The sequence below is a fragment of the Thermobia domestica genome, chromosome 15 (genome assembly GCF_964235325.1).
Source record: "Thermobia domestica chromosome 15, izTheDome1.hap1.1, whole genome shotgun sequence".
Classification (NCBI taxonomy): domain Eukaryota; kingdom Metazoa; phylum Arthropoda; class Insecta; order Zygentoma; family Lepismatidae; genus Thermobia; species Thermobia domestica.
The window spans coordinates 63,607,126-63,620,583 of record NC_137468.1 but is presented as its reverse complement, the minus strand read 5'-3'; the positions used below and the strand labels follow the sequence as shown (position 1 = coordinate 63,620,583).

The 13,458-nt window shown below is 35.1% G+C and overlaps 1 protein-coding gene and 1 long non-coding RNA gene across 4 annotated transcripts in view; one reads left to right on the top strand and one right to left on the bottom strand.

Annotated features, from left to right (window-relative positions):
• LOC145671052 (uncharacterized) overlaps window positions 1-13,458 on the top strand; it is a 583,222-nt gene that overhangs the window by 236,162 nt on the left and 333,602 nt on the right. The gene's annotated exons all lie outside the window — the stretch shown is intronic.
• The window catches only part of tn (tripartite motif containing protein thin), a 189,647-nt gene continuing 176,295 nt past the window's right edge, over window positions 107-13,458 (bottom strand). For both annotated transcript variants that reach the window (XM_081739737.1, XM_081739736.1), the window contains one exon: window positions 107-1,876. The gene's annotated coding sequence lies outside the window, so the exon portion shown is untranslated. The remainder of the gene's footprint in view (window positions 1,877-13,458) is intronic.

Genomic DNA, 13,458 nt, shown 5'->3' with positions numbered 1-13,458 from the left:
TCTCTCAAGAGATGCATTGGTATTGTACGTTATACAGGAGACCTTTTCGTGTGTACAAGAAATATAAATTCAGGGATCGTCTTACCAAATAAAGAATAATATTATATTTATGTACATATTTATATTTATTATATATCTTTACTGAAAACAACAGATAATTAGGTAAATCTTTGCATTCACAGAAGTTCTATCATACAATATAGAAATTATATTTTGCTTGAAATTTACAGAAATCCCAAAAATAAAAACATAGTTTGGACCCTGCGACCGAGCACAGATATTTCCTTTTTCTTTATTATTGTTCTAACCCAAACCATTAATTACAGAAAACATCTTTTTTTTGTGTGTGTGTGATGACACTAGTAATATTAATATAAATATGATCCATCTAGTAGGTCCTATGTATGTATGAAGAATTCTCTATTTAGGTTAAGTCAGATTTATAAGAAACAAATCTAACCAACCAAGAAACTTTACAACTGACTGTATGGGCTTAAAACATTTGTCGAAACATTTTCAAAAATGAGCTCACATTTTTTTTCTATAAAAGTACTAATACATATTTCTACGAATTTCAAATTTCGTACAATATATTTTTTCCTTTACAAAATGGCAAATGAAAACAAAAATATGGTACTTTCACATATTAGAGGTGTGTTCTTTTTACAAAATGCCGTCTTGAGAAACAAACATGGTATATCTACATATGAAAAATGTACTGCTTTACAAATGTCATTGGGAAAATTTGGTTTGTTTAAAGATACATACAAAATGTACATATTGATACGGTGAGGTTTTATGGCACTTTATTTGTTTACTTTTTGGGAGAGTGACTGTAAAGTGAGGACCCAGTGACTCCATTGTTTTATGATGACATGTTTCCTCGAAGTTGGATTAAAAAAAAAAGAAGTCTTGAAAAATTGTCAACCTTTTCACCTGATTTGATTCCCATAATTTTTTATATATAGGTAATAATTTTGACATCTAAGCCACTTGGCGTTCATAATCACTGTAAATATTGAATGCAATGAAAAGACATGTTATTGGTTTGTTGGAAGAACTTTCTTGAAAATGACAACTAACCTGTGGAATAAGGCAATGTACCTACTGATGATTATGGCTCCACACTACACAATCACTCTGGTATTTAAATGAAAATTAAATGGAAGCCACACATCACGATGCATAAACACCTCTTTCACAATACTTATTTCACGCTTATTCAACCCTTGAATTAATATAAAAAAGGACACAATGGCAATATATTAAAAGAGCATTGCAAAAACAAAAATAAGGAAGGCAACACTGGTAAGATACACGCCGTGAAATCGGGTTTATTTGTAATTATTTTCTTGCAAAAAAAGAAATCAATGATATCTTTGTACTGCACAAAAGTAGCACAAAATAGCAAATAAAATGCAAAAATAATAATTAATTCAAAAAAAGTCTTATTGCAAAATAGCAGTTCTCATTATTCAAACTATTCTCAAGACCCCAGTCACTGAAAGAGCACCATCGTACTGAAGTCCTGAAAGAGCTTAAAGCAAGGTGTTGACTGGAAAGTAACCGTTATCAAAAAGTAACCATTTTGTTTGCAATAGAGGCAATTTAAACATAAATCAAGTATTGTCAGACTTTTAAAGATCTTTATCATTTTGTTTCTTTTGAAAAAAATTCTTCATTTTGAGCTCCTATCCTCTCACATCGTTTAAGAAATTAAAACTATTTGCTTTTCCAATGTAGTGAGTACTTCTTTTGTAAACGTTACGGAAATTTCCTTTCTATTTAGAACGAAAACCTTGGCCACAGGGGTGTTGTAGACTGTTTACGCCTGGTGTCTGCTTTGGACAAGGAGTTCTTCAAAAGTGTGGCAGATCTGAAAAAAAGATATGAAAATGTAAATATACACTTCAACCATAAGCAAGAAAAGTGAAATTTATTTAAGGGATTAAAAATAAATAAAACCTGGAACAATTATAGTTTATAACAAATACGACTCAATGTTCCCATTCACTGTTCCGATTGCAAGTGATTAAAGTACGTGAAGAATCAGGTATACAAACAAAGTACATCGGAATAACTTAACGCATCGGAATAGTACATCGAAACAATGAATAGGAATAACTTGATTCAATAGACAACGAAATAGTAATCAATTTAAAGTACCTAATATGGGTTTTTCGCAGACAGTAGATTCATTTTTGAAACAACAATTTACTGGTACCGTAATACGGGGTTACTTTGCACCAGATGTAAGGAATTTAAAAGAAAATCACATGTAACTTACAAACGTAATGATTTAGAACACTGTATTTTAAACATATAATAGCTAGATATATAAGGAAAATATTCTTGCAAGTGCATTAGCAAATATTCAGCATGACAATAGTTATTGAAATATAAACTTTGGTACAAAGTTACCCCATAGGTGAGGATACTTTGCATCACATACAAAAAAGCATATTCAACATACGAACATAATGTTTCTGCGCATTGTTTTCCCTCCAGTATTTATATATTTCACTTCCTACACAAAACTGCATGCAGTCTACAAATATTGATATTAGAATGATGCTACTGGTATCAGTACTTAGTTTGAATTATCGATATTTGTAACGAAAATTATGTATTTTCTCGCACCGGCACAGTACCCATTCTGATAGTTTAGCATATGTCTCACAAAAATGCCAACTCAGGAACTGAAAAAAATCCCTATGAACTGATTTTTCTTGGTTGATCTTTATGTCCAAAATATCATCCCAACCATAATCAGTGGAAGATTTACGGGTTTGGGGCTTTTAGGCTGAAGCCCACCCGAATTACAGGATTTCTTTTTTAAAAAATAAAATGTTACACGTATACACTGTAAATAATCGTTGTGTTATTTCAACGACATGCCTAGGTGTTTACGCGATTGTGTTAAAATATAACACAAAACAGATGGTTAGAACAACTCTCTCCATTTGGAGTTGTGTGTCAAATGCGAGTAGTTGAAATGACACACAGCCTATGTGTTGAATGAACACAACTGTAGAATCTTCGGTGTTATTTTCTGCGTGATTGCCAAATATGTTGGCATCTAATTATAAAGTCTTATGTACTGAAGATACAGACAAACACAGTAGAAAGAAATACTTAAACAAATCTATGTATTTACAAAATTTCAAAATGCAAACCGCGTGATGTGTTCTCAATTGTTTTACATAATGTTTCTCAAGTAATACAACAACGCCGTATTACAGCGTTTGCACACGTCCCGGCAATGCCGGATCCGGTTCCGAAAATGCCGGCGATGGAGTTGGCGGCAATGTAATCAAATGGTAGCTGGCACACGCTTTCCGACCCGGCAAAAAAGCCGGTGGAACTCCGGAACTCCCGGCTCCGGCAAATGCAGCCGGACTAGCCGCCGACATGTCGGTGCCGGCTCCGGCTCCGGCTTTGTCGGCGGCAATGTTTTATTATGCGTAGATGCACATGCAGCCGGCAAAGACGGAGCCGACTTGTTGATAGGTTTCTTCAATCTAGCTACAGTGAGTGAGTGGCAAGGCGTTGTGTATTCTTGTTTCTTTTTCTGTATTTGGATTTTTTGTTTACTTCAGGTTTTTTGTTATTTTCTTTTTTTCACATCATATGAATATATAATGAAGAATGAAATAATAAAAATGGCTGTGAGGTACCACAGATATAGTGGCTTGCTATTTACATAAATTCTCAGCAAGGGAAATTCGGATCTTGTTTGAATTATCCAACTACGGCAACGCGTAAAGTGAGTTTCACACATGTATGTATGTATATTAATTTATCTTCTACAGCTGAAACTTACTTAAACGATTTAAACAAAGGGGTCGTTGGATTCGTTTTGATAGAGAATATGTCTTAGCATATATGAAGTCATAATTTTTAAAAAATCAACTTGGCGGAAATGAACAAAATGGAGAGACGAAGAAATTATGAATCTAGGATAGTTGTCCAGTGCTTATCCTGTTAATTATGCAACCCAGTATGCACGGTATAAATATCCATCATAATCGTAGAAGTAGGCATTTTCAAGCATAACAAAGGTTGTAAATAAAATTAAAGTAAATAAAAACTACAACACAGCTACAGAAAGAACTGAAAATGCACAAACAGAACAAGAAAATTTCTATTCTTGTGGTTGCATACTGTTTTACCTTATAGATCGTAATAAAAATATGTACTCTGTCTTGTCTGGTGTTTGTTCCATAGAACGATTGTATACTGAGTGAATAGGCAGCCGCAATGTTGCCTTTGTAGAGCTTATTATTATTATTATTATTATTATTATTATTATTATTATTATTTTAAATAGCTTGATCTCAGCATGTTTCAATTTTGAGAAATTTAAATAGATGTTAAAATTATGGCAACAAAAGTGAAAAAAAAGAAAGAAACCAAAAGAAGGCCATATACCTCTTGCGCACACATCCACACACACAAAGAGCAAATATACCTCTGTGTACTAAAGAAAAGATATTTGGGGATTTAGACGTTAATACTCCTACGTCACTTGATTGACGTAATACAATTAACCTTGTTCTTTGCATTGAGCTATTTCTCAGATATTGAACGACCCTTCCATTTATTCAAGTCAGTCTGTAATATTACACGGCTCTAGCAAAAAAAAAAAAATTGAACAGCGCTGAATATGTTTACTAATTCGTTGTACTAAGAAATCGAACGTTTGTTTAGACATGCGAAAGTAATTAATAAAAAAAATTCGAATCATATGTACGCAGCTTTTCATATAATGTATAAAACGGACTCATGTTCTCTCCTTCACGTTCAAACTCAAACTACCTTTCGGCACCGGCATTACCGGGATGTGTGTGCAAAGCAGCCCCGGTTCCGGTTCCGGCATTGTCGGTGCCGGATCCGGCATTGCCGGGGACGTGTGCAAATACTCTTACTGTGTCACTTCTACACTGCACTAGAGGTCACCAGTCAACCGCTGGGACTATGTTTCAAAAATGGCGAGAAACAAGTAGAAACACAATTAATAAGCAATCATATTATAAGGAAGTAGGTAAAAGTTTTCTATCATTCTTGAACAAGATGTTGGTGAAGGTTGTGTTTCGAACCATTAAGAAATACATCACAATAAATAATGGGGAGAATGACAGAAAAATTATGAAGATTTCCTAAATGAAGTGCTCTGTAGTTTACTATTCTTATTTTAAAGTTAGAACTAGTTTTCTTTCTCACCCTGTCATCATTTTAATAATGCATTTCAAGAAAAGGCGCCTTCGAAAACACTTGACGAAATTGACGATGTTCACGAATTAATCTTTTGCAGTTCTTTTTGTTAACTCCGTTCGCTTCGTTATTTCCGAATGCGATGAATTGGTTGTCATGTTAACTAGCTAGTATTCAAACATAGCAAACCACCGTAGGCGTAAGCATGCACACTACAAGCTTTTCCAACACAGAAAAAGGGTTACATTAACATCGCACACGGAGTTATTTCAACACCGAAATAGATGTCGTAGTAGTACAGAAGTGAAGTCGAACTTACACCAAAAACGGTGTTTATTTAGTGGTCTGACCTTGCATTTCAACACAGGGGGTGTTGAATTAACACCAAAACGGGTTTACTTATATGGCTTTGACCTTGAATTATGACAAAAATGGTGTGTTGAAATAACAAAAAAATGATGTTGAAATAACACATGCTGTGTTATATTGATACTTGACATGGTGTAATATTAACACAAAATAATTAACACACTATACACTGTGGTTGATTTCTTCATGTTGGCGCAACACCACCACAAAGTAACACTCAACACTTTTCCCAACACTACCGACCCTGATATGGTGTCGAATCAACACCGAAAATACTAACACAGATCCGAATTTATCACCGCTCAACACCGCTTGTGTGTTAAAAACGTAAACCACTCTGTGTTAAACGCCAACAATGCAGGGTCTGTGTTGTATTAACACCGCATAGTGATAGCCACGCTGGAACTAATCCTCTGTGTTAAACTTGAGTTGAATTAACACAACCATTTTTTACTGTATAAGATTCAAGCCCCATCCCCAGAAGTCTAGTGGTTTCTAAAAAAAATTGAACTTTGTGGTGGACAAACATCGTGTGCGTGGGTTTTCTCGGGGTCCTCCCGTTTCCTCCCATTTCTTCATCCCACCATTTCTTCAGTACTCATCATCACCGTCTCCTTTAGCGGCATAACCGTAAGACGTAAAACTCAAAGATTTCATTTCATTTTTTAACACCTTACCAAGTATTCTGCCTACTTACGTTAACAATAAACCCACAAACAACTTAGAGAGTACAGTTTGATGTCTGCGGTTGATGCAGTATTCGAAACATATCTAATCCTGCAATCGATCCATATTTTTTAAGTACACATGAAACATATTCTGTGTAGTTTGGTATGGGATTCGAACTTCTTATGGTCGCACCAGAAAATCGAAACCGAGACACGCCCCCACTGAAATCATACATTCATGCCATTTACTTGATTAACATTTTTTCCTCCCAACAAAGGTTAATTGCAAATTTGAGTTTACATGTTGAGTATTACTGATATTACTTAGGATTAGGAACTAGGTTTCTGGGATTTGGCATCTATGGCCATGTTAGCCGTCACGTATGAACGATGACGTACCTTGGCAATCACACTGCACGGAATTGGTGAGGGAGAAAGGAAGGAATCGGCCTGGGACCATTATGTTAGATACCATCCCGGTATTTGCGAGGTCTGAATGAAAAAAGCTCAGGGAAACCTTACTCAGGATGGCTACCCTGAAAAGCTTTTTCGCCCGAGTATCCCACCGGGTGATAATATTTGGCAAGAGGCATTCCACCTACAAATTATAATAAGAGGTAAGGTCCATGTTCTCTTGGACTCAATCTTAGTGCAAGCTGCAGTCTAACATACGTAAAGGTTTTTCTTTAATGATAACAAAGTAATTTGAGTAGGGATCTGTGTGGCTGTCTGTCAGAAGCTTTTCGCATAGAAAAAAAAAAAAAGTTGTTTAAAATCAATCACCAAATTTTGTACAGATTTTGCATACACCCTCTTCACCAGATCTAGTCGCTGCGAAGCACTTTTTTTCAATTTTCTGCTTGGGGGATTTCCTGGGAAGATGAAAATGGGTGTTTTCTAAGAAAGTTTGGCCTTTATGCAACCAGCATTACGTTTTGGTATTGCGAGCTTACATAACAGCAGAGGATAAACAGCTAATGGAATGTTGTGGAAACATTCTTCTGCCTCTCATTTGTCTGAATTAAAAACCGGCAATGACTGATGCTTAGAGCTAATTTAAAATAAAGCTACTTGACGTTTGAAGTAACGATTCACTTTGAATATTGTATCAGTTAATTACTAATATCACCAGATGTCACTGATGTGTCAACGTTAAAATTGGTAGGCATACTCAATGTACGAGAATATAGTTAAGCATCCTCGCCGATAGGTGGAAGCAGTATAGCGTTTCAGTTCTTTTCATTCAGTTTTTAAACTGTGAGTGATCCCATGTAAGTGAATCTGGGTTGGATGCACGGTTCCCCTGTTATGGCTTGCTCTGCTTGTAGTTGGAGCGAGAACAAGCTACGGTTTAAAAATAGCCACTTCTTCCTTCCCACTTGCCAAAAAATCTTCACGCAAAACCCATGTGACTAGCCACTGTCAGATGCCTTCCTGTAAGAAGAGAGTTGAAGTCATGCGGAGACAGAAAATGTTAATTCAATGTCGAGAAACATCTTTTGCACGTTATCAGGTTAATTTATAGTCTTTTTTATCCTAACTATGTACCTGTCTTCAAATTGGAAGGCTTACAGAAATAAAATACCTCGTGTCTCAAATAATTAGTTAGTTAAATAAACATGTAACAGTGTGAAAAGAAAAGAGATATTTGAGCCGTCTAGTAATCTTGCCTTTCTTCACGAAGTGAAAACTCACAGGTAGAATTTTTTAAAGAACTATGCAGTGCATCTTGGCAGGCCCGAAACCAGCCGTAGAGATTTTGGACCGATGAATATGCTAGGGGGGCCAAGTCATTAAAATTCTTCTAAATTGTGCTTTTTGTATTAATAATAGCATTTTGCATTGAGGTCTGGAGGGGCCATGAAAAGTTTAGGGGAGCCAGGCCCTCTAGTCCCCCTTTGGTTGCGGGCCTACATCTTGAGAGCCAAAATCCAGAATAAGCTAATTCCATTCACCTGATTGACGGTAGTCGATCTAGAGCTGTTTTATTCGTCGGATTATCATCATAAAAAATATTCAAGAACAGGTTAATTTCATTTGTCTGATTGATTGTAGACATCATATTATATAACTTTCAGGTTAGCGTCCCTCTCAGCTGTGAGGTTTTGATGAAATCTAGAGGTTGATGTGGAATCTGAACTACATGAGCTCCCATCGGGAATCGAACTCTGGTTTCCCACACCAATGGCGCGTACGCTAACCGCTTAGACACGAGTTCTGTCATCATATAAAATTATTAGAATGACGTTTACTTATATTCCAGAAATATTTAGTTGGATTTGACCAAAAATCACAAAGATGTGTCGTATAAATTGCACATACAAGTGCCATGAGGAGTTGAAGTCCACCATTACTCGATTTATTGTAGAAGGAAATCTACAATATATATTGTAAGAGTTTTAAACTTGATGATAGTATTTCTGCTAGGGATTGAAAATGGTCAAGAATAAGCTATTGAGTGAGTGTATACTGAACCTGAAGGTGTTAGTTTCCGATATACAATATACATATAATATAATACAAGACAATTTCATACGATAATTTCTTTTATTTAAAAAAAACACTTTTCTATGTTTCTTTAATTACAGGTCTAGGAGTTACCTCTACTTCTTGGGGCTAAAATTGGTTAAGACTAAGACGATTAGTGCTTCTCTTCTAGTAAAAACTATATTTGTCCAGTTAAACTGTATAATGCATCACTATTCATGAATCGATTTGTTTGTACTTACATAAGTTGGAATTTGAACCACTGTAATGTGTTTGATGATTTTCCACTCGAAATTTAACACGTGACCCTATACGCCAAAGGCACGCACCCTAACCACTATATCAAGGATAAGGTCATGGTATCATATTATTCTTTTCATCATTGAGACTAAATTAGATGGAAAGCTAAACTTTAACGTAAGATCCACTAACCAGAATTTTCCCTCAATAGCAATTGGAGGCGATTAAACAGCGTACCTTTGGTGAAAATGGCATCAAGCTAGATTCTTGAAGAAATTATTATAACATTTTACTTTCTACAGCTTTAGCGACGACGAGAAACATAAAGAAACTGTAATTTTACGTCAAAATATATGTGATAACATCTTGGTCATTTTAAGCTAAATTCAAATATATCTTTAGTATACATTCAATTCGACATAATGATAAATTAAAACTAGACATACCAAGTTAAGTAAACTAATAGATGCGATAGAACAGAGTTATCATTTAAGGTTTCGTTTGAAAGAGGACATTTTTCTCCGTTGTCACATGAATGTGTTTTTCTTTAGTATAATACTGTGCTAAAAATTAAAAATTATATATATATATATATATATAGATAGATAGATAGATAGATAGATAGATAGATATAGATATATATATAGATATAGATATAGATCAAACTCAGGGGAGCAAATAACTCACACTACGTGACGCTCTTTCGATAGAGATTTATATACCTTCCCTCAGAACATTAAATAAGGCCCACTAGAGTATCTAATACGTTATCTGTATATAGCATACATTATAAACCCATGGGGACCCAATTTACGCTGCCCACTACCCACCATCGTGCTCTGGGATAGCACTTCGAGACTACATATCTTTTACCTATTTGTGAACTAGTTAAATAAAAGATAGCTCGTTACGGTTCCGGAGGGGATTAAATCAATTAACTTATATATAAGAAAGATAACTTAATGACCAAATCGTGGGACAGAATTGATCCTTATGGGCTAAGCGAATGAAATGAAAATTGCGATGCGATGTTGCGGTGTGATAAAGGGGCGTGGCTTATTATACGCACTACAGCGCAAGCAGAAGCCTGATACATGTCGTTCTCTACTTTAGCAAGGGAAACAAGAATGGCAGCACTGCATCTCTCTCATTTGTTAACAGCAACTGCGGAAAACTCGGAGCACGATCCGAGCCTTCAAATGACGTAAACTCTGTCCTTTAGCAATGGTGTTATGCAAAGTAAATTTGATTTGATTTGAGCGTCCCATTCAGTAGCGAGGCTACATGAGATGTGGATTTACAACTTAACGTGGGATCCGAACCATATGAGCTCACGCTGGTAATCGAACCTGAGTCTCTCATGGCAAAGGCGAGTACGTTAATCGCTTAGCCACGAGGGAGCTCATTGTGCAAAATAGAAACAAGCTATACTTTTAAAGTTTCAAGGCTTGAATTCAGAACTTCTAAGTTACTAGAAAAATTTCATATTAAACGAATATGTGTAAAGACTAATAATATCCTTAAAATTAAAAAAATAGTATTCAATTGTACAGTACATCCATCGATGAAGGAAAATAGGCATATACAAAACATACTGTTTATCCAATATACTATTTTCTTTTGTTGTAGATTGTAATATTAAATGGATGAACATCTCGTAGCAGTTATCATTCTGTAACGCACACAATTTGGTATCTGAAGTTGGCAGTTGATCTTACGTTAGTTATCGAGACGTTATTAATAGTAATATAAAATGAATACTCGGATAATACACTCAACATCAAATTGATGACCTCCTGTATTCTTATTAAAGCTACCAAATCAAATAATATTTTATTATTCTTTACTGTAATTTAGAAAGTAGTTGTTCCGGCCAAACCTTTGGCCCGCTGTACACTATAGATTAAAATCATGACTAATTAAAAGCTTTAAACTGTTTACCTTCAATACATTTATTATTTATTTATTTATTTATTTTTTGAGTTTTCCCACCAACCACTTCAAAAACTATACCATGTTTCTGGAATTATTAAAGGACTTCCTTAACAGGCAAGTGCAGCTCAGGATTCTACATCTGTTAACGTCGGCAGACAAGTGATAGCGCAGGATACGACATTTATTAGCATCAGTGAGCTAGTGATATCACAGGATGCGACATTTATTAGGGTCAGTAGACAAGTGATAGTGCAGAATATATTTATTAGCGTCGGAAGGCACGTGATAGCGCAGGATTCGACATCTATTAGCAACAGCAGGCTATTGATAGCGCTGAATGATTCATCCATTAACATCAGCAGGCAAGTGATAGTGCAGGATGCGACATTTATTAGCATCGGCAGGCAAGTGATAGCGCAGGATACTACATCTATTAGCATCAGGAGGCAAGTGATAGCGCAGAATGCAACATTTACTAGCGACAGCAGGCAAGTGATAGCACAGGATGCTACATCTATTAGCATCAGGAGGCAAGTGATATCGCAGAATGCTACATCTATTAGCGTGATGCACAAACTGAAACAATTGCTATTTATTATTAGGAATACAGACTTTACTGTTTAACTTTGATTTTCGACACTGTTATTCAATTATACATGAGGCTTCAATTAACGTAAGATCAGTACTTTCTTCTTTTACCTTCAACGATAATTAATTCTAAATCTTTCGTTCCAAAAATAAGTACCCTAGTCATATAGGAAGTCATATTATATATATATATAATATATATATATATATATATATATATATATATATATATATATATATATATATATATATATATATATATAGTTTCGGATAAGGAATACTCAGTATGTGGTAGAACAAAAAGAACATTTGCCAAGATAGTGAAAATGTGTAATTTGAATTCCTTTCAACAGTATTTGTTGTAATAAATGTTTCCTGACGCGCTCTTCACAATAAGGTCAACATAAAGCAATGTTACACTTGTTTTGTTAGTCAGTTAACTACTTTGTACTTCAGACGGTGATCCTTCAGACACTTTGGACTCAATCCCAACAACAAAAGTGTCCTTCAATAGTTTTGTTTGATCAAGTCCGTGCCAATAGTAACGTAGGTAATTCTGCGAATATTTTCTATTATTTCCCAGAGTTTTCGACATATTTTTTTCAGAAATTCCTTCGTATGTGATATATATATATATATATATATATATATATATATATATATATATATATATATCTTTATGAAATGAAAAATTAAGATTTACGTTCCACGATTATCTCCTGTGGGTTAAAGTAGACGGGAGTGAATAATAAAAGTGAAGAATTGTAAAACAATTGACGGAATAAGATTATGGTAAGCAATGGGAAAACCCACGGACCAGACTTGGGTTAGGATCTAACAAGAGTCTTGTAGCATCAGAGGTGACAAGTCTACCACTGAGCCAGTGTCATGTATTTCTATGAAATTATTTACTTTTCCTACTAGAATAAGTACAAGGATTTCCAGTCACTTAAAAATAATTGCAATAATTAGGTAACCCTTCTTCAAAAACATTGCTACCATCCTGTCTTTTTACCTATAGTTAGAAATGAATGAAACATGGCCAAATCTTCTACCGCCAGTTGAGATTTTTTTCGAAACCAAAGCATTATAATTTCTTACGTACATTTGCGGGAGTATTGGTATTTTAAACTATGGGATATAGTATTTAATGTTGTTGCAACGCGTTCTGACACCACTAGGAACAAGTGATCTTGCTTTAATGCACTAGTGTCCAAGGGAGCCCATCAAGGGGGGCAAGTGGGGGCGCTTTCCCTCCCCCTAGAGGAAATTGTAAATCAGAATATTGAAAACCCAACAGAATTTTTATATTAATTACAGCAAAATTTGAACATATATTTGAAACGTCGCTTATACTTGCCCTCCCTTGGAAACCACAACATGGGCACCCTTGCAAGTGTCTACACTGGGCAAGTCGATAAATCAGTGTGTGTAAGTAAGGGATGAGCTTCGACCAATTGCAAGATGGAATTATTCCAGTACCTTTATTTTGAAGAGAGTTAGTAACCAACGATTTTCATAGCAAAAAGAGGAAGGAAAAATATGGTAAAATAGTGAATAAATGGCAAAAAGTAGAATATACTGAATAAACTATATATACCGATATTAGGAAGGAAATACAATAAACTATTGTAGTTAACAGCATTAGGTATCTCTGAGTTGAGTGTGTTGTTAAACATGGTTCTAGTTGGTGATAAAATGTCTTTGAGGATACTAAACGTTCTTTCCATATCCATAGAGACAAGTACGGCAAACTTCGTATTCGCTTACAATGACAATTTTTCTGTAGATGTTGCAAATTAGACAACATTCTTATTCTTCTGAAGACTAATCTCAAACTTTTCTGAAACAAATCAAGTTAACTGTTGACTTATGCAAGTGGATAGCCCGCTGTTCTTTATAAACTTTGTTATTCCAAGATCTTAATGGTAGCCACTGTATTTGTATTGTAACCGTA